The sequence below is a fragment of the Alexandromys fortis genome, unplaced genomic scaffold, assembly GCF_014885135.2.
Source record: "Alexandromys fortis isolate MF-2015 unplaced genomic scaffold, M_Fortis_MF-2015_v1.1 scaffold_26, whole genome shotgun sequence".
NCBI lineage: Eukaryota > Metazoa > Chordata > Mammalia > Rodentia > Cricetidae > Alexandromys > Alexandromys fortis.
Window position 1 is genome coordinate 11,381,279 of NW_026067894.1, and position 8,824 is coordinate 11,390,102.

Consider the following 8,824-nt stretch of genomic DNA (forward strand, 5'->3'; position numbering starts at 1 on the left):
ACTAAGTCTCCCTGTCATAATTTGGGAACTGGGTGGTGGCCCAAAAGAAAAAGCCTGGTACAGGAAAACACTTGATTGTCACCTAAAGGGCCCCGAACTACATGTTCAGCACCACAACAAAGCAAAACGAAATTAATGTACCAGAAGGAAGCGTGGGGAAATGTGTACAGAGTCAAACATGGCAGGAAGTCACCGCTGAGAAAAACTGTCACAGTGGCGGACACTGTCGGCTCTTCAGTAACCACCTCCGACTTCCCCGAGTCCTCGACCGATGACGCTGCAGTTGGGCATCAGCTGAAATGTCCCTCTGGAGAAAAAGCACATTTCCCAGCATCCCTTGCAGCTTCATTCAGGTAATCAAATTCAGGCTGCCCGGATATCTGTAGAAATGACACTTCTTTTCATTACTTTGAATATGAATGTTACAAGCCTTCTCTGGCCTAGGCTGACTTTTGTCATAAGTAATAGTAGACAGTGCACCCCTGCCCCCCACACACACACACTGACTACCTGTTAGGCACTTTCCTGAGGGCTTTGCACCTTTTTAACTCTCCTAACCTGCTGATGTGTGTTCCTTCTCTATGGCGGACTGCAAGCTTAAGGCTTACGGGTACAGTTATGCATTTATTTTGTATCTGTGTATGTGTGTTGGCGCTCGTGTGGGCCCTGAGAATTGAACTCAGGCTGTCAGGCTTGGTGGCAAGAGTCTTTACCCACGGAGCCATCTTGCTGGTCTGTGTAGTAGTTTCAAACAGGCCTGGAGGGCAGCTGTCTAAAAACAGTGTTTCTTCTTCAGACTTGGTGGGGGTCACCCGATACCTTCTGCCCTCACATCTTCCATCAGCACACCCTGACCACTCTGACTTCCAGCCTTTCTGCAAGGACTCTTGTGATTATATTAGGCTCACCAGGGCAATCCAACACAACCTCGCCCCGCTGCATACCTTTAATTGCAATACTTGACAGGCAGAGGCAGGCATATCTCTGTGAATTCCAGGCCAGCCTGGTCTGCGAACAGAAATCATGTCTCAAATAAAAACAGAAACTATTTTGAAGCTGGGTCTCACGTGACCTAGCTTGCCCTTGACCTTGCTATGTAGCTGAGGATGACTTTGAACTTCTGATCCTCCTTTCTCTACCTCCCATGGGCTGGCATTACAGTTGTGAGTCTGCCATCCGCACACTGAGCAAGGACTCTAACAGATGAGCTACACCTGCCGCCCTCTAGAAAATATTAGCCATTCCTGCAAAAATTCCTTTTGCTGTAGATTTTAGCAACCAGGATGTAGATACCCGTGTGTGTGTGTGTGTGTGTGTGTGTGTGTGTGTGTGTGTGCGCGCGCGCGTGTGTGTGACAGGGGTGACATTTTTTGTCCCACCACAACCCGATACTGTGTTGTTTCCATTTAAAGACAATGAAACCCAAGCACAAGGAAGTGAAATAGCGTCCCAGGGTCACACAGCAGGCGAGTAGCTGATCTGCGATTTAAGTCCAGTGTGGCTCCAGTCTCTTTGAACACAAGCCGGACTCCCCCCTCTCCCAGCTGAGTGCTGGTGTCCTGGTAACGGCAGAGCTGCCTTACCAGACCCGGATGGCCTACAGAGAGTGAATGTCATCTTTCTACACCAATGCCATCTGCTGTGCTAGCTGCATTCAAAGGCAAGGGTCCGGAGCTGCTCTACTCAATTAAAAATGATTTTACTTTATTTTCTTCTGAATGGTTTAAAGGAGAGTGGATTCCTCATTCAAGTGTCCCAGAGTTGCAGGGCAAGACTGGCAATCTGTCTGCATAATACCCTGTTGAAGCCATGCAGGGATTGTACTGCCTCTAAGATTGACAGAGTCCTAACTCTTCAGCCCAAGCTGGAGGCCAGGCCTTTACCCATCCTATCCCCACTTCCTTAAGTTTCTCTGCGTAACCCTGGATGGCCTCGAACTCACAGAGATCTGCCTGCCTCTGCCTCCTGAGTGCCCAGACTAAGGCCTGGCATCTTTTTATTTCTCATTGCTCATTTTGGGAACACTCTGGGGGCCACACTAAAAGCTAGTCAGAGAGCCCTTGAGCTAGCCCTGTTCCCAACCTCTGCTCGTGCTCTCCCCAGTAGCTGGGCCCCCTCCCCCTCTTCCTGTCTCACTCCTGCCCACCCCTTCTGTCTTGGCTACTTCCCTACTGCCTTGACAAAACACCATGGCCAAAGCAATTTAGGAAAGAAAACATTTATTGGAGGCTTAAATCTAAGAGAGTGAGTCCTTGATTATCGTGGCAGGAAGCTTGGCAGCAGGCCGGCAGACCTGGTGGGGTAGCTAAGTGCTCACATCTTGAGACAACACCACGGGGCAGAGACACTGGGAAAGAATGGCAATGAAATCTGAAACCTCAAAGGCCACCCCCACCCTGCCACGCCCAATGACACGCCTCCTCCAACAAGGCCACACCCCTTAACCTTTCCCAAACAGTTCTGCCACCTGTGGAGCAAACATTGAAATACATGAGACTCTGGGGACCATTCTCATGCAAACCGACACAGGTCTCACTCAAATATCACCTGCAAACTGTCCATCAGCCCTCAAGACCCAATCCAAGCGGCTTCTGGAATAATTTGGTCTTTGGGTTTTCTTTCTCTCCTGTTTAAGATTTTTTTAAAAATACCTGGTAACTTGGGCCATGGTTAGACAATCGTTCTCACTCCTGCCTGCTCCTTACCTGTTCTGACCCCCCCATACCCAGACCACCCCAGAGAAGCAGTCTGTCTCTTGTTTGTCTTCCTCCTGTATTTCTGTCAAAATAACCACAGCTGTTCACATTAACCGTGACTGTTGCTCACTAATTGTGCAGGTGAGTTTTGTGCCCACGCACACTGTGGTCATCTGAAATGAGGGCACCTCAATTGAAAAAATGCTTCCAGTATAATATGGGTCTGTAAATAGTCCTGGAGAGAATTTTCTCAATTGTGATCCATGGGGGGTGTGGCGGGCCCAGATCACTGTGGGTGGAGACACCCCTGCTGAGCTGGGCAGTGGTGGTGCAAGCCTTTAATCCCAGCATTCCTGAGGCAGAGGCAGGCGGATCTCCAACCTGGTCTACAAGAGCTAGTTCCAGGACAGCTAGGACTGTTACACAGAGAAACCCTGTCTCCAAAAACACAAAAACAAAAACAAAAACAAGAAAGCAGGCTGAACAAGTCAGTAAATGCTTACAGCGTTTCATCACAGCAACAGTCCCCCTAAAACATTAATATTGGTTGTTTCATTACTTAGAGTTCTCACAGCCCCAAGCCCTAACATGGTCTCAACATGCAAGCAGCACCAAAGCACAGGTTAAACATAAGCGTGTCTGACAGTGCTAACTCTTTCCCCATGAGTGCTGGGAATTTAAAATGTGAAACCAATGCTGAAAGATTACGGATCACGGATCATGGACCTACGGGTGCCAATCTTCACCTGGCTGATGCCCAGCCCTGCCACCCTGCAACCCGCCTGGTCTCAGGACATCCTCCTACAAGCCTCCCTATGGAAAACAGCTACTGTGGTTTGATCTTAACCAGCAGCATGAGTGTGTGTGTGTGTGCTCGCGTGCGCGTGCATGCACAAATGCGTGGGGGCATGCACACTCGCTACGGCAGATTATCCCAAATGTACTGGTTTAAAGCAATGTAAGCGGATCTTCTCCAGTGCTATGGGCTCTCAGCCAAATGAGTTCTGGAGGAGGAAGACCAGGGGATCCGCAGGGTTGCACAGCTTCTCCAGGCTCTGGGGAGTTACTCCCTCACTTTCCAGGTTCACAGGCTTGGTGTGTAGCTGGGGGCCACTTCCCACACCGGTATCACTCAGCCCAGGCCTCCTTCCTACCTCCTCTGTCTGGGGTTCCCTAGTCCATCTTAGACGCCACCTGCATATTTAGCATTGTCTCGCCCCTTCATGAGCTTTATAAAGGAGCCGCATCTGCTCAGTCTTCTTGGTTGTCTGGTTCCAGGGGTTGTTTGTGATGTGAGTTTCGTTTTTGTTTTTGAAGGGTTGGGTATATAACCCCAGGGCCTTGTGCATGCTAAGCCAGTACTCCACCATGAGACACATCCTCAGACTCCAACTCACAGATTTCACCTTCCTTAACAGCCTCTAGTTCAGTGTCAGGGACAGAACCCAAGGCCTTGCACATGCTCACAACTGCTCAACTACTGAGTTCCGGGTCAGATTAGGTCCCCTTTGAGTTGTTATCTAACCTACTACCGAGCTCTAGGGACACGGAAATGACTGTTCAGGAACACATATCAGGGAGCACTGAGGTAGCCTTTCTAGCTTTCCACTTCGACTCAATTGTGGGTCCTAAACTCATTGCCCGGAGTCTGTCTCCATACAACAGCCCCACACGTTTGACTCCACCCAACCATCTCTATGCAAGGGGCTCCCCATCCCGAGCTGGGGGGGGGGCTCCCCATCCCGAGCTGGGCGGCGGGGGCTCCTCAGGGTTTGCTGAGTGAGTAGCTGGGTAAGCAAGCCCCTTCCCCTGTCCCACCCCTGTGTGGAAGATACTAAATCTAAAAAGGTCCTGATTCCAGACTTAGGGCCCCTCCTTCCTCAGTGCATGCTGATCCTTCTAAAGCCTCCAGGCCTGGAAAAAGGAGCTCCTCCCCCAGGGATGAGGACATCCTCCTACAGAGGTGCTGAAAACACAAGGGATCTGGGCATCACCCCAGAGCACTGAATACTTGGCTAACTCCTCCCAGAAGCCATTGCCATTGAACCCAGGGACCAATAACCTCACAGCTACCTCAGTGACTTCCTTAGTCCCAGTTCTTAGAACCCCCTTCCTGGAGTACAATAGAGCCCTGCACCCCAATCTTTCCTCCATTTCCTGCCTCAGGGCCTTCTAAGCAGCATCTCTGCCCCCTGGCCACCGTCACCCACCCACAGCCAGGCCCATGGCGTCCACACATTGCAAAGCCAGTTACTGTTCAATGGCTCTAGTCCCAGCCAGACAGAAGTTACTGCAAGTCACATCACATGGGGACTGGAGCCACCACCTGAGGACAGTCCCCGGACTGACACGTGGAGATGGATATGACAGGGACCTGAGGCTTGGAGGCTCAAGATTAGATCAACAAGGCTGGGGCTGGCTGGTTCCAGGAAAAAGGTCATGTGGACACGGTTTGACAGACAGCTCAAGCAAAGCCAAGGTTTCAGGCTGGCCTTCCCCGAACAGGGGAGGCACTGGGGCTGATGGCCCAGTCTAGAGATGAAAAGCCTGAAGTCCTTGGTCTCTCTTGGGCACTGGCATTTTCCCAGGAGCTCCCAGAGGCCAGTGTCATTGTATCCAAGAACTAAACAACCACAGCTCCCGTGGGTCTCCAGGACATGCCCAGCTCAGATGTCCTTTAAGCAGGCATTCAAGGTTTCTCTCTCTCCTGTTCACCTAGGCCCAATGATCAGCCACCTGTAGCTGAACTGCGGTACCCAAATCAGGACCAGATGGTCTTGGGGTGCACGGTCTCCTGCTGATCCGGTTTGGTCCGGCAGGTGAAGAACAGAGATCTGCCTCCTTAAGGAGTCCCCTTACAAGTCTTGTCTTGGGAAGCAGCCACCTCTGGGGTATGGAGGAATAAGAGGGGAGAAGTGGGCACCTGGAAGTTCCTGGTCGGGGGAGCTGGGACTGACCCTAAAACACTGGATGCTCTCAGTGGGTTCAGGGGAATGGAAGGCAGGCTTCCTCCACACACATGGACCAGTGCACCCCCAGTGTACACTGACTTGGGAGACTGGAGGCCCCTTTGCTCGCTGCAATCCACAGCTCAGAGCTATCGTCAGTGTGGAGCCTGAGCTGCCCACCGCCCACGCAGTGATCTCTACCTTCCGCATCCCTGGCTGCACCTCGCTTGCAGCAGCTGCTAGCTTAGTGTCCTTGAATGATCTGCCTCCCAGCCCCCACATACTGTAACCTCCTCGGGGACCCCTACATGGCAAATGGTCGCAGCTCCAGACTGGGGAGGGGGAAGCGGAATGTGGGAAGATGAGTCGTCACCATGGGAGCAGACGACTGAGTTCCACACTCACACACTTGCAGAGCTGGAGGCACCAAGGCATGCCCACACTCACATTCCCAAACTCGCAGGGAAATAGGCTGAGAGGCCAGCGGAGATGCATACTGAGACCCACAGAGACAGACAAACTGCCCCCCTCCATACACACACAGTCCTTAGACACAGACACCAAAACACAGGGGCAAATCAAGACCTATGCATACATATCTTAGGCAGGGTGAACCCCAATCATCACCCAGTGCCTACTTTCATGTACAGAGAGACACAAATACACATGACAACAGACTGAATTCCCAAGACACATCCTAATAACCCTTCTGTGAATACATAAGCGCTCTCTCTCTCTCTCTCTCTCTCTCTCTCTCTCTCTCTCTCTCTCTCTCTCTCACACACACACACACACACACACACACACACACACACACACACACACCATCTCTCTTCTTGGGAGTCCTTCATCCATCCATCCCTCTCCTGTCTCAAGCAGCAGACAGGACACTTAGAATCTAGAGATCACAGGGCAGTGGTGACACATGCTTTTAATCCCAGAACTCAGAAAGCAGAGGCAGGCGTATTTCTGTGAGTTCAAGACTAGCCTAGTCTACAGAGAGAGTTCCAGGACAGCCAGGACTACGCAGAAACCCTGTCTTGAAAAAAAACCAAAACAAACAAAAATCTTGAAGATCTATGATCCACCATCTTGCATACAAACGCCACAGCTACCCAAGGACAACGTTCTTTCTCAGGTTCAGGCACTTTCATTCTTTGGGAGTGGAGGTCACCAGATCCTTAAGGGTGCTGCCCCAAACCTCTGCTTAGCTCCTGGGGAGAGGGTTCTGGCTGCAAAGGGAAGATGTGGTTACACTCCCGGAAGGGCAGGGATATGAGAGAAAGGAGACTTCCTCGCTTGGAAGGTCTTGTCTTGAGGAAGGAGGTGGACAAGGTCTAAGCCTGGAAGGTCCCCCTCCACCTGCCTAGGAATTCCAGAAGATCCAGCCTGCAATCATTTGTACCTGGTGCTGTCTACCTTAAAGACCCCTCCTCCCTACTCTACCTTAGCTTCTAGGCCTTTTGTCATTCTTCAAGTTTTGGAGCAGGTATTGCTGCTCTTGGAAGCCTGGGTGAAATCTTCGGCCCTGTTGTGACCTCAGTCCCCCTAGGACCTCTCCTAGCACCATAGGGAAATGCCTTAATCCCCAGGCGAGAGCCTCTGCATGGCTGGGAGACTTTGGAGTGCCAACAGATCTGAGTGGAACAAAGGTTGGAATCCCCAGAGCTGTCTCTGACCTTGGGCAAAGCCCTGAACTGTGTGTGTCCAAGATCTTATCTGTAAAAAGGGGACAGTGACAACTACCTCACAGGGCTGACATGGGGATTAAATGTACATCGTTTAGCCTGTGGAAATGGCGGCCGTACTATATGTTCATTGCTTGCCACAGAACTTGGTGAATATTTATTGAATTAATGAACGCCTCCAGTTCCCCCTCCTTTGCCTCCACCTCACATCCTTGCTTTAGGAGGGGGAAGTAGGAGCGAACAAAGATTTGGGGCCAGATTTGGGAGAGATGGGGCTTTCTGACGTCTCTGAACACTAGCTGCTCCAGCAGGTCCTCAGCTTGCCTGGAGGCGGCACCGGCTTCCTTTCACCTCGGTAACAACCACTTGGGCTATCATTTTCACTGGTCAGGTGAGGCAGCAAGTAGAAGTGGGGTCTACTCCTGCACTGTGTCCCCCGACGCCGCCCCAACACACACACACACACACACACACACACACACACACACACACACACACACACACACCCTAGGTGCGCACTGAATTCAGGGTGGCGGGAGCGTAAGTGTCGGAAGGATGCGCACGGTATGAATGAGCCAGTGGATGCATGAATGGAGGTGGTGAAAGCTTAAAGTACAAGGCAGGGTTTGAGCTGGGCGACCTCGGGCGCAGACGGGGCCGGGGCTCCCTCCCCTCCCTGCCCAGCCTCCCGCCCCGCTCCCTTCACTTCCCCTCCCCACGGCACGCAGTCTGTCCGAGCCCTCCCAAGCTACCACGGGTGCGGAGCTGGGGCCGCGCAGCCACCGAGCGGACAGCTCGGCCTCGGGAGGGGGCTGCCCCGCCGCGTCCCCTGCCCCTGCCTTCCCCCGCACCAAGGCAAAGTCCCGTCTGCAAGGTCCAGGTACCAGCAACCGATACTGCTTGGGGCCGGGAGCCAACAGGTGCGGGGTATGGGGGGGGGGGGGGCTCAGGACTGACATGGGAGTTCCAGAGGAGCAGTGGCAGGTGAAGGTGGCGGGGAAGGCTGGAATTTCTGGGGGTGACCTGGGTGCTGGGAGGCTGCGCCACCACCCACTCCGCTCACCTCCAGGCGGCTCTTGCTGACCCTTCTGGGAATCCTCCCAGACCCCCTACGGAGCAGGGATGTCCATCTGGGAAATCGGTAGGCCAGCGTCTCTGCCCCTCCCCTTAGGGCTCTCCGGGGACTGTCCACCCTCCTACACTAGTCTAGGGTCGTCCCTACCCAGCTAGGGGAAGGAGGGGTCTGAGGGAGAGAGGAGGGAGCGGCCTGAGTGGGGCTGGATTTATGAATGGAAAGCGACCTGCGCGCCGGCTCAGCGACCCCTGGCGGCCGTCGGGGGGCATCCCGACCCCGGGGACTCGAGGAGACCTAGGAAGGGGGTCCTGAGAATTCCGTTTCTGGGGAGAGGACTATTTCATTTATTTCATTTCTCCCAGGGAGATGGTCAGTCCCTTCCCATACTCTTCTTTCCTGTCTCTCTCTCTCTCTCTC

General features: G+C 52.8%; 1 protein-coding gene across 1 annotated transcript in view; it reads left to right on the forward strand.

Moving 5' to 3' along the window:
* Positions 1–8,073: 8,073 nt before the first annotated feature.
* Hcrtr1 (hypocretin receptor 1) overlaps positions 8,074–8,824 on the forward strand; it is a 25,457-nt gene continuing 24,706 nt past the window's right edge. Inside the window, exon 1 of the mRNA XM_050154427.1 lies at positions 8,074–8,212. The gene's annotated coding sequence lies outside the window, so the exon portion shown is untranslated. The remainder of the gene's footprint in view (positions 8,213–8,824) is intronic.